Genomic DNA, 13,381 nt, shown 5'->3' with positions numbered 1-13,381 from the left:
ACATTAAATTCTCTAGCAATGTCAAAATACTCTGCATTTAAATAAAGATAGAGTTTTAGCAAATCTCCTTCGCAGTCTCATACTGAGACTACTGCTGTCACAGTAAGCAGGCTGCGAAGGAGATTAGCTGGAACTCCTTGATATATTATTAAGAGCAACAAGCAATCTTCGTCCTGACAACAAATTCTTTTCAGTTACCACTACTGTATAACAATTGCAACAAATTCAGTTGGAACAATTAGGGCCTACATTAAACTCACTAAAAATGTCAAAATACTTTGCATTAACCTGGGGCATATGCATTGCAGGGGGTGCGGGTTTGCGTTCGCAAAATGCGAAAGGTCTACTTTTGTGCATCTGCGTTTAATAAATCGCCCTTTTTTACGTTTGAAAAAGAAAATTGGGTTGTCAAATTGCCGCCCCCCTTAGCTTTTTTGGTCGATGATTAAAAATAAATGTATATTTCAGGAAAATTTAGCAAAAGTCCACTTTCCAAAACTTCTCCACCCCCCCCCCAAAAAAAAATCCTGCATATGCCCCTGGCATTAACTTCCTGACATCAAATGCAGTTACGAGTACCATGCAACAATTGCATCAAATTCAATAATATCAAAATATCAAATTTGTTGTTTTTGCTTGACAAAACCATTTGATTTTTGTCAAACAAAAATAACAAATTTGATGATTTATTACAAACCTGACGAATCAAAATACTTTCCATTAAGAGTTGAAAATCATTCCAAAAGAACAATAAAATGTTGGACAACTTTAAAAAAAAAGAAAAGAAATTTCCCTGATCCAAAGCCATTAAAGAATGAAAATTCCTCTTTAGTGTTTCAGAAGTTTTGGAACTGTATTTTCTGTTTTTGTTCTTCCTTCCTTGAAAGAGGGTTCTCACTTTTTTCCATGATTTACTCAAGAAATTGAGAGCCCACTTGCCACTTCCCATTTCACATTCAGAGAGCAAAACATTTTAGATATACACAATGCTATCCAAAACTGCCAACATTGATAGTATAAAATAACCAAATTGAAAAGATGGGTGATTTTTTCCAATTAATTTATATATAAAATCTTTGAACTTTAAGATTGAATTAACCATCATGAAGATTTTCAAAAATCTGAACTATCCAGAATTTTTAGTTTGAAAGCTCATAAATCTGAATAGTTGGCAGGTATGTACAACTACTGCACATTGTAGAAAACACATTTACGTCGAGACCAAAACTAATGTCCAATCAAGTTTTAAAATATTGTCCTTTTGTTTGACTTGTTCACAATACTATTTTTTCTTTTCTTTTTTTACAAGCATATTTTCAAAAACAATTTTGCATTCAGCTGTTGCAATAACATAAACAAGGCATTTCTTGAACCGATACAGGTTGATATGAGAGAATCCTTATGCAGTTGGTGAGGCTACCTCACAATATATTCAAAAGCTCGCAAGCTACACTTTGGCATCGTCCATCAGGCCAACCTCGGCAATTGTACAAGGATTCTCTGTACAGGAGATTTGAGAGTCAACATTGATTATGTGTACAGAAGTTCCCACATATTCTAAAGAAGATACAAGACCTTGCACTATGTTTTCTCAGGAATGGAGCTCTTGAGATATTCAGATTTTCCTGTGAGTAGATGAAGTGTGAATATTATGGAAGCTTAAAAGTGGCACCGAGATGTTGTGATAATTATCTTGGGAAGTCGACATCATGATAGCAAAAGATCAGATGACGAGATCCCTGATCTCATCATGTCGACATCTTTTAGAAGAGATGATCAGATGACAAGATCCAGGTTCTCATCATGTTGACATGTCGACATCTAAAGGATGTCGACATGACGAGATCCGGGATCTTGTCATCTGATCATCTCTCCTACAAGATGTAGATATGACGAGTTACGAGATCATGACACCTAATCATCTCTTCCACTGGATGTAGACATGACGAGATCTTCTATCTCGTCATGTCTACATCCAGTAGAAGAGATGATCAGATAACAAGGTCCCGGATCTCGTCATGTCGACATCTTGTAGGAGAGATGATCAGATGACAAGATCCCAGATCTCGTCATGTCGACATCCTTTAGAATAGAAGATCAGATGACAAGATCTTCGATTCATGATCATGTCATCTGATCATCTCTTCTAAAAGATGTCGACATGATGAGATCCGGGATCTTGTCTGCTGATCATCTCTTCTGAAAGATGTGGACATGATGAGATCCAGGATCTTGTCATTTGATCTTTTGCTACCATGATGTCGACTTCTCAACATCTCGGTGGTACTTTTGAGCTTCCATAGAATATGCTTCATCAAGTGTGTGAGCCATCTCCATCTACTGTGCTCTAAATGTGACTTTAAACTTTCTTTTTCAAATCTCTTTCAAAAAATCACAATTTATCAATACAACTGTACATACATGTACTTACAATCTTTAAACTTGTAACAATTTTAACCTAAAGGACATGCTCTGTAACTTAAAAACAGCTGTTCCATGACTTCAGCCGGACTTCAGTTACTTCCCTTGTTTGGAGGGCACTTTCTTCTTCAACATGTTCAGAAGGTTGATAACAGATTTATCAACAGGACATGCATCTTTCACCTGAAGAATTCCAAGTTGGCAAAACTCACGAATTTTCATGACTGATGGCTCACAGCCATAGGCTGAATGAAAAATAAAAACCAGCTACTTAACAAGCCAATGCATGCACTTTATCCTGGACTTGACAGACTCTTTGCTCCTCCAGAACAAGCTCATATGATTCCTCTTGATTGCAGGATACATGTATGTACATGGGCTTCGTATCAACCTGTCAATGAAAAACAATAACAAGGGTTTCTTATTCAATGCATGTGGTTTAGCTTCTCAACAAGAAATATGTTTGTTTTTTTAAGAAACTTGGCCCACCATTATGGGACAATGGATGGGCAGGCGGAGTCAAAAACGATAAGATTTCTTAGCAAGCAACACACAATATTTTTCACCCTACTTGGATTGAAATATTTCTCTTTCAATTATTATTCAAATAACATTAATAAGATGTAACAATATTTTTGGCAAATAAATCACTCTGATAGAATGCAAAACTAACAAAATTCCACCACTCAGAATGTATTCAGCTTTGTTTGGTGCTGTAATTTGCAACTGCATGCTAGTGGGCTGACTGGAATGTTGTGTTATCACACATCACACATAGCATGCATGTAAATCTTAAGTACCTGATCACATAATACCAGTGTACTTTGTCATAAACACAACCCACCAGTTGGCTCAGCAGTCTAAAGTTGTAGAGCGGAGTGCAAAAGAATGCTAAAATATGATTCTTAGGTTTTGGCTTTATGAAACTTATAATCTAGTCTATGTCAATGTTGTAAAATTACTTCTAACTGGTTATGCGGTACCATACCTTGTCACTTGAGATGAATATATCACCAGGTCTTCCTTGAAAAAGGTTGGTAGAATCTGTATGGCAATTTCTGGAATCAGATTAAGAAATGTCAATAATTTAAAAAATGCACCATGTTTTTAAATCAAAACAGAAGCTTGTATTCTGCAAGTTGGAATCCAACATTGATTATACCACCACGTTACCACCGCAATCTTTAGATCATGAATGAATTGAAGGGACTGAAGTTCTGAGCTGTAATTTTGCTCAAAACTAATGAATAGCTTCCTGCCTTCATTCTCATGATACCAGCTTGCAAGAATCAAGTTTGATTCACACATAAAGTTGTCTACAAGAACCTATCAGTGAATCAATTCGCACCAAATTCTGGCCCTGCCAACGATTCTAAATTTAAATACCAACATGCTTCATAACTAACAGCTGTCTATTAATGCTCAAATTATTGAAAGATAGAAAAGAAAAAACCCAAATTCAATGAAGAATTATCTCAGAATGTCGGCTTCAAAAATGACCACAAATGGACAGGAGTTAAACACTTTTAGGCAGGCATAAGAGACAAACTCATGAATTGTTGGACATTGATATTACACATCCATTTTACATCAAGTGACTAGGCCAAGTGCGAGTGTAAAATGGTTGCATGCCTTTGTCAGCATAAAGTTGGTTGCCTGAAGGGGTTCGAACTTCAATTCTTAAAGTGTATTTACAGTTTCCTTTTGTCATGTGTGGCACCCTGGAATGAAGAGATAATTATCCATTGTATAATAAGAGAATAATGTTACAAATTATTTTTCCATTGTATAACAATTTGGGGTTTTAATGTGTGATGTTACAAATTAAAAAAATCCGAATAACAGAATACCTTCTTAGCTTCCGGGAAGTAAACTGTCACATCTTTCTTGGCTCATTTGCATCTATCTTTGTGAAGTCCAGAAAGGGGTTCTGCCAGTCTTTGTAGTCCTTGGTTGAACAGTGTGATTAGGTCCTCACCATGAATCCTGCGAAACTCTGCAAGAAACTGAAAATATGAAAAACATCATGACCCCTGTTCACTAGATTAATGCTGGTGTTGTTGAACATGTTAACTTATTGGTGTTTATAGTGACAGGCTGATTGGATTTATAATTTTACTGACAAGAAAGATACAGCTTCAGCCTGTAAATCAGCTAGCTTATAACCACAAACACACTCCTGTACAGATCTTGTTTAGACTACTTCAGGCATTAATTTTATAAAATTGTAATCACAAACCCTACCATCTTTGGTAGGGTTCATGTGGCTTGCGACAGTGAACATCGCAAATCGAAATCTAAGCGAACTATGCTAGTTTATGTGTAAATTGCCCCCGTAATGACGTCGGTGGGGCATAGGAATGTGCAAAGTCGGATTAATTTGTAGATACATGTAGGCCAAGGCCATGTCAAAAGGCCTGGCAATCATATGTTAGTGAAGTCAGTAAGTAAGTTAGGCCTGGGCCAACACTATTGACTGTCATGAGACATGAGTGTAGCAAACAGTCTGCAGTCCAGACAGGTCTCTCCTTATTGCTACTTATTGAATTTGAGTACAAATATTGACTGATAACAGGTAGGGCCTAGCCTATGATATTACATTTACTTAGGCCTAGTCCCATAATAGGCCTACTTTTTTCGAAACATAACGATTGTCTAAAAACATGTAAGTTAGGCCCTAAAAAGGCCTAGGCCTACCTCGTATTACTAGACTGGTGAAACTAGCCTAGATAGTCTACACGTACCGGTACGTGAGTACAGGACACTCGGTCAAGACCAGGCAAGACACACATGACACACACAGTACGGTATACATTGTACACGCATTCGACATTGTTGGAGTCAATCGCATTTTATAAGCTTAGGCCTACATTGTATTGTCATTGTGCATGGGATGCCCGTCCCGCCGTGTGCTACCTCGAGCGAAGTTCGTGCAGGTTTCACTCCACTTCACTACCGGTACACTACACTCCACGTACCGGTACTTTCGGGTAGGTGGAGACGGGAGTGTAGTACCGGTAGTGAAGTCTGCACGAACTTCGCTCGAGGTAGCCGTGAGCATGCAGGTATGCATACTCAATTTACAAATATTTCGGTGAAAAACACTTCACTATTATAGAATTTCATACAATAGTTATCTCCACAGTAATATACTACAATCAAATTCATTAATTAATCATTTAATTTATTTTTTTAGTATAAAAGTTTACCTTTTACGATCTACCCAAGCCTTGCTTCGCAGCAAAATCACGGCGACCGGCGAGTGATTCGAAGACGCTGATTATGTGCGGGGTGTCCCGAACTGTCTTCAGGAGCTAAATTTGTCATGCATTTTGCCTCAACAAATTGATTTGTTTTTCAGCAAATAATTTGTAATATAATTCGTTATGGCCGACTTAAACTCGTCATTTCTACATTGACCGCGAAGAGGATTTGTCAAATACGGTTGTGAAGAGTCGTCACGCAAATAAATCAGTCATGCGCAAGTTTGTTTTTGTCAACACCAGTTGAAACTTTGTAATAGTGCTCGATCAATTTGTTATGTTACTACCATGAGTTTGTCATTTCACAGTTATATCGCAAAACAAATTATTTTACCCCGATTGACGAATTAATCGGGCCTTGTGACAAAGTTATCTTTTCAGTGTACTGCTGCTACTTCTACTAATACTACTACTACTGCTGCTGCTGCTGCTGCTCCTACTACTACTACTACTACTACTACTACTAATACTAATACTGCTGCTACTTCTACTAATACTACTACTACTGCTGCTGCTGCTGCTGCTCCTACTACTACTACTACTAATACTGCTGCTACTTCTACTACTTCTACTACTACTACTACTACTACTACTACTACTACTACTACTACTACTACTACTACTACTAATACTGCTGCTGCTGCTACTACTACTAATACTGCTGCTGCTACTTCTACTTCTACTACTTCTACTACTACTACTACTACTACTACTACTGCACTGTAGTAGCAGCAGCAGCAGCAGCAGTAGTAACTACTGCTGCTGCTGCTGCTGCTGCTACTACTACTACACTCTTAAAAATGCGTGGTCGGATTTTGCGTGGTTTTACGTGGTCAAAATGATTTAACCACGTTTCGTGGTTGTTTGATCGACGAAACAGGTTCTTTGGTCAGAACCACTGCTAGAATTAACCACGATGATTAGTTATACTGACCACGCAGAACGTGGTCAGATGAAAGAGCATAATTTGACCACGTTTCGTGGTCACGGTTTGATCGACGATAATTATACTAGTCACAAAAATTGGGTCCGATTTTTTGTCAGCATCAAGTAGAACTAACCACGATGATTATATTGCGACCACGTACACGCAGAACATTTCAAATGGAAAATAATCATTCATGCTTAATGGTCATTTTGGGTGACCCCGCACAGTGGCCAAAATGACCACGTATATAGCGCGGTTAAACATTTGACCTAAACTTTGACGTGTAACCACACTTTGTGGTCATTTTGGATAGAGCGAGGGTTTCGGACTCCGGTGACCCGGATTCGATTCCCAAGTGCCGTATTGCGCTAGTGCCCTTTGGTAAGGCATTTATCCTCATTACCAGGTTCCTCGGAGAGGACCTTAAGCCCTCGGTCCCCTGGTTGCTTGCTCACAGGCATTCGTGCTCTCTAGCAGTCTGGTAAAAAGCTCGATATAACATTATATAACATAACCCCCCACACCGTTAGCCAAAATGACCATATAGTGTGGTTATTTGTCTCACCCAGTCGTGGTCAAATTTTAGCCATGCTTATAAATGGTCATTTTAATTTGGTGACCCCGCACAGTGGGGTTAGACAAAAAGACCACGTAGCGTGGTTCATGTTATGAATATCATAATATTATGTTTATGCACATGCGCGTTGTTGCTAAGTGGTTGCTACGGGTTGCTTGGCTACGCGACATGAAACCAAGATGTAAGAACTACGTGCTCCGAGTCGTTGTTAAATAAACTTGATAATTGAGAGTTCAATCATTCATGTGTCCATCTCAGTGATATACAGTGTTCCACCAACGTAATATTACATGGTGGCAGCGAGCAGAACTGAACTCATGTCAGAAATGTGAAATACTGGACATTTGACGGGGTTACCGGAAGCGTTGGAGGAATGGACCGTCTGCTGGACTGGAATGCGTGTGTGTATTGTGTAGCTGGACCGAACGTGGGATCGGGCTAGCTAGGCCGTACGGGCATTGGATCGCTGATCGATTTGAGGTCACACGATCGGACTCGGAAGGGAACTCTCACAGTTTTGTTTAGGCTTCTGATGGAAGTAGGAGTGAACTGTGCCTGTGGTTTGCTGAAGTGAAACCTGGACTAGTGTAGACTGTAGTCTGGACTGAGTTGCCGGATCTTCCGCTGTTTCGACGTCGGATGATTGAGGACCGTGATTCGTGAGCACTTGTACAAGGCCTATTTGTAGTTTGGACTGAGGATGAAGTTTGAACGTTCGTTATCTCGTCCTGGGGCCCCGGGGAGCCGACGCGTAACGTTAGACCTGATTATTGGCTGATGGCATGTGTTCGATACCGTGCGTTTGGACGAATTTTGCAGTTAGAATAACAGTCAGTAACTTACCGTACTGGGATCTTGGGGGAGATCTATCGCTTTGGAGCTAGGCCTAAAGACGAGAGCTGAACATGTTCTTGTGAGTGCAAACTGGTTCAATATTATTGATATTTGGACGCTTTGCTGTGCTATAGTCTTAATTGTTTTCTTTTCGAGCAATTGTTATTTGGACCAGTCTAAACTTGTTTGTGGATCTAGCCTATATTGATGGAAACTGTAGACTACATTTCTGGACTATTTGTCTTGGACCTGGTCTAGACCTAGATGAGTGGAGTTTTCATCATTTCCTGTGCTGGTTTTGGAATATGTTGAGCTGCTGAGACAGATTGATATCCATTTCGTGGTGCCCAAACCCTGGACCTGGTCATGCTGGTTAGACTGATGGTGATATGTCGAGGACTAGAGATTTAGGACTAAGCTGTGAATTTTTGGACCTGGTGAGTTGGACTCAGTTGTGGATCACAAAAGGACTCAGTTGTAAATTTCAAATTGCTATGACTATGATGAGATACAATTGTTGTTTACAATTTGTGTATAATGTATGCTATGTTGAACATGTTTACATTCTATTTCTGGATTGAGAATTAGCTCTTACAGCTGACAGGTCATTGCTGGTTATATTTTATATTGTAATGTTCACTTTTTAATATTTATAGAAGTCTGTTATACTTATATTAGACACAGTAAACCTCGGATGTGTCGAAGTCGGTAAAGTCGAAAACCTCGCAAAAGAAAAGTCCCGATTTTACTTATTGGATTTGCCGAAGTAAGGAGTTGAGTTTCAGCTGTGTTGATGCATTTTTCTCAGTCCCGAGGACTTCGACATGTGCGAGGTTTCTTTGTACTCATTTGTTTTGTCAAAGAAATCAATAATTGTAAATTCTTCGCATTTATGTTTGGAAATGAATTGCAATGAAAATATTGTGTTAGGAAATTACAATAGGGCTAGGGCTAGGCAATCACATAGGAGAAGGTACAACATAAAATTGCAAATTGGAAGTAAAGATGGAATCTATATATATGACATTGATTTATTTCAAGGGGTAGTACAGCTGTTGTGTGGCCAAGTTTTAGTAATCAAAACTTGCAAAATAACATTACAAACTTAGTATTATGCTGCAAAAGTATAGAAAATTACATAAGATTATGTTACCAGCATGTTATCATTTAAAAGAACCATTAAAATACAAGAGAGCGCTATCCAAAAAGAATTTTTAAACTTTGTTTTGATACAAAATTATACATTTGATTTTTTCTTCAATAATGATTAAATATAGTAATAAAAAACTTTTAAAACCTCTTAGAAAATGTTCAAATAGTTCAAGAATTTGTTCTCATTTTTTTAAAAGCCTAATAAATCTTAGGACCCAGATTTATTACGATTGGGGATACATTTATCAATATTTCAGCTATTTATGAGCTGTTCTGACAAAATAAATTTTGTTCTGTCATTAAAATTGAATTTTCCTTGAAATTTGCAACTCATTTTTTTGTTGCCTCGCTAAAGATGTGAGTTGTCCAGAGCCTTCTCTACCAAAGTTGAACTACCCCTTTAACGTTGTTTTGGTTAATACATAAATCAAATGTTAATAAAATGTTTTTAATGGAATGTTTTACAAATATTCACAATATATGTTGGAATACTGTTTTTATAATGTATTGTGAGAATCTCGGGGTAGGTCCTAGCCACTCTGGGCTCTTGTTTTTTGTATGCAGTACGTCGTTTCATTCGATTTGATATAGTTTATCAATTTGCTGAAAATGTATTTATATTAATTGATTTATGCATTGAAGCTTTGTTCTATTTTATAATGGGAATATTGGATCGACATAATTTGTTTCTATACTTGTACATGTGATTTGAATTGTGAAGGATATGGGGATTGACGATTGGGTAAAACAGATATCATTAATTCCTGCCTTAATCATTGCAATTATTTCATTGTCATCCCAACTTGCCCCATAATAATGCAAGCTTAAGACACTATTTGTTAATTGTTTCGCCATTATTTATAAGAATATATGCAAATTGTTGAATTTCACTTGATTTCGTGTGCATGTCTGTCATTTGTTATTCACATTGTCATAAATAACCATGTTTTCGTGGCTATAGCAGGGCTGCGGAATGGCCACGTTACGACCACGTTTCGTGTTTAGGAATAATAACCACGTCCGAAGTGGTTAGGACAGAACCACGTTTGGAGTTATTAAAATGATAACCACGTTACGTGGTCATTTTCGGTAACCACTCGAGGCGTGGTCAATTTGACCACGTGCGTGACGTGTGCATAGTTGACGCGTGCGTGGTCATGCGTGGTCACAAAAATGTATAACCACGCTTCGTGGTCATTTTCGGTAACCACTCGAGGCGTGGTCAATTTGACCACGTGCGTGACGTGTGCATAGTTGACGACGCGTGCGTGGTCATGCGTGGTCACGAAAATGTGACCACGCAACGTGGTTACGAAAATGTGACCACGCAACGTGGTTAGGACAGAACCACGTTTGGGGTTAAAGTTATAACCACGCTTCGTGGTCATTTTGGGCAACCACTTGCTGCGTGGTCAATTCAACCACGTGCGTGACCTGTGCATAGTTGACGACGCGTGCGTGGTCAAAAACGACCACGTTTTGGTCGTTTTTTAACCACGCATTTTTAAGAGTGTACTACTACTACTACTACTACTACTAATACTAATACTGCTGCTACTTCTACTAATACTACTACTACTGCTGCTGCTGCTGCTGCTCCTAATACTACTACTACTAATACTGCTGCTACTTCTACTAATACTACTACTACTGCTGCTGCTGCTGCTGCTGCTCCTACTACTACTAATACTAATACTGCTGCTACTTCTACTAATACTACTACTACTGCTGCTGCTGCTGCTGCTCCTACTACTACTACTACTAATACTGCTGCTACTTCTACTACTTCTACTACTACTACTACTACTACTACTACTACTACTACTACTACTACTACTACTACTACTACTACTGCTGCTGCTGCTACTACTACTAATACTGCTGCTGCTACTTCTACTTCTACTACTTCTACTACTACTACTACTACTACTACTACTACTGCACTGCTGCTACTTCTACTTCTACTACTTCTACTACTAATACTACTCCTACTACTACTACTACTGCTGCTGCTACTACTACTACTACTAATACTGCTGCTGCTACTTCTACTACTTCTACTACTACTACTACTACTACTACTACTACTACTACTACTACTACTACTAATACTGCTGCTGATACTACTACTACTACTACTACTACTAATACTAATACTGCTGCTACTTCTACTACTACTACTACTACTACTACTACTGCTGCTGCTGCTGCTGCTGCTCCTACTACTACTACTAATACTGCTGCTACTTCTACTTCTACTACTACTTCTACTACTACTACTACTACTACTTCTACTACTAATAATACTAATACTGCTGCTGCTACTTCTACTATGATAATGACTCTAAGCGCAAAACCCCCTCTGTAGGGTGCTCAATCAGCAAACAACACCACAACAAAAATAAAGCTACATTGTTTGTTTTCTACTGCATGGGTCACCGCCTCATCTGATTAAATTAGACATCACGTATCCTCATTTTTCAAAACATACATCAGAACAATCCCACATGGGACCTATTTCTTATCGATACTATCGATTCGTGCCATTGTGCACGACTAGCGGGGTTTTACAGCCATCGTAGAATAAGATTGTTTACATGTAATTCCCTATATCGATCAGACATATGTAATCATAAAAATGGTGGAACGGCCGTATCTCAGTAAAAACTTTGGAGTTGTTTTGGTGTACATAGAAGGCTCGTGGCGAAATGAGAGAAAAAATGGCACACGGCGTTTCGTCTTTAACAAAACTTCTTAAAATTCCCAGGCAAGTGAAGTGAGATTTATAGCCAAAAGAAAAAAAATTAACATCGAATTTTATGATATAAATTTTGACATAGGCCTATGCAGAAAATATCATTTTACATGTGTTTTTCTATCAGTTTCTTTCTGTTTCATCTTCTCCTTTTTTGCTTGGCCATGTAACTTTTTGCTATGTGCAGCCATTAAGCCCCCCTCCCACATATTTCACGTCTTGCTTGTCACAGTGGTTAGTCAGTTTTTAAGACTCTCTCTCTCTCTCGAATGATTTCATGAGACATCTCCTAAGCACTTCATTTTCAGACCCCCATTTCGCGTTAAATTCCAGTTACCAATCAATCCCATTTGGAGAGAGCCATACTTATATCAATCAAGCCCCTCATTTCGTAGGCATGGAGCTATATGTTCTCAATCGTATGGTTTGGGGGGCTACACGCATCTACCCTTGCCTGATCAGAGTGCCCCCCCCCCTGAGTCAGCGCAGAACAAGCACTCTATTTAAACCTGGAGCCGGATCTACTCGCTCCTGGGACTGAAACGGGGCATTCCCCTTTGTAGCTCGTACGGATGCAAGTAGGCGTTTTGCCATATCCCTAATGGGAATCTGGCCTGCTATAATAATGATAATAATAATTGGCATTTATATAGCGCTTTAGCAATCTACGACTGTTCAAAGCGCTTTACAATTATTATTACCCGGTCACTGGATTCATAGCATTCCAAGCAGCCTGTTAGGCGCAAACTTGCTAAACCAACCACAATGACGGTTGTTTCCTACCGGTACCCAATTAGCACCTGGGTGAGAGTGGCAAAGTGTGGATTGACGCCTTGCCAAAGGGCGCTAAGCCATGGTGGGATTCGAACACACGACCCTCTGATTACAAGGCGAGAGTCAGAACCGCTACACCACGGCGCTTCCACCATCCACGGCTATAGGAGCCAAGCTGCTATAATCTTGACTTCTATCATCCCTTTATAAATTTTGTTCTTTTTTATTTTCACTGATTTTGGAGACAAAATAGGCAAAGACACAAAACGTTTTTCAACTTTGTGAACATTTAGCGTTTAATATTTTGAATATGATAAGATTGTCATAATCAATATAAGCTCTCTTTCTTTTAGGTTATCACACCTCTATCCTTTTAAATCTGTAGTTCACATTTCTTCCAAACACACACCTCTTATATTATTGACATCACATGCAATTATAGTTATTCAAAGGATAATGGCGTTTAGCTCTTCTTACGTCTATCTTCATAACGTTAAAAATGTTTTCAGCCGCTTCTTTATCATTTTGAAAGATCTGTTTATTGGTTTTTAACGTTCCACACAAGCACGTTCTGAAAACGTTTTAATCGATAAAAATTCCAAATACGTCAAATTTTATTGATAAAAGAATGTTCATAACACGTCCAATCGTTATAGCGTGATTATTATCACTAAAAT

The 13,381-nt window shown here is 38.6% G+C and overlaps 1 long non-coding RNA gene across 1 annotated transcript; it reads right to left on the bottom strand.

The window, feature by feature from the left end:
* Positions 1–2,515: 2,515 nt before the first annotated feature.
* Positions 2,516–6,037, bottom strand: LOC121419991. Its single transcript, XR_005970678.1, has 4 exons — positions 5,631–6,037; positions 4,272–4,427; positions 3,410–3,479; positions 2,516–2,812 (listed from the first exon to the last, which is right to left on the bottom strand). It is a non-coding gene; the product is annotated as an uncharacterized LOC121419991 (long non-coding RNA).
* Positions 6,038–13,381: the final 7,344 nt, after the last annotated feature.

The sequence above is a fragment of the Lytechinus variegatus genome, chromosome 8 (genome assembly GCF_018143015.1).
Source record: "Lytechinus variegatus isolate NC3 chromosome 8, Lvar_3.0, whole genome shotgun sequence".
Classification (NCBI taxonomy): Eukaryota; Metazoa; Echinodermata; class Echinoidea; order Temnopleuroida; family Toxopneustidae; genus Lytechinus; species Lytechinus variegatus.
This window is presented reverse-complemented; position numbering and strand designations above follow the sequence as displayed.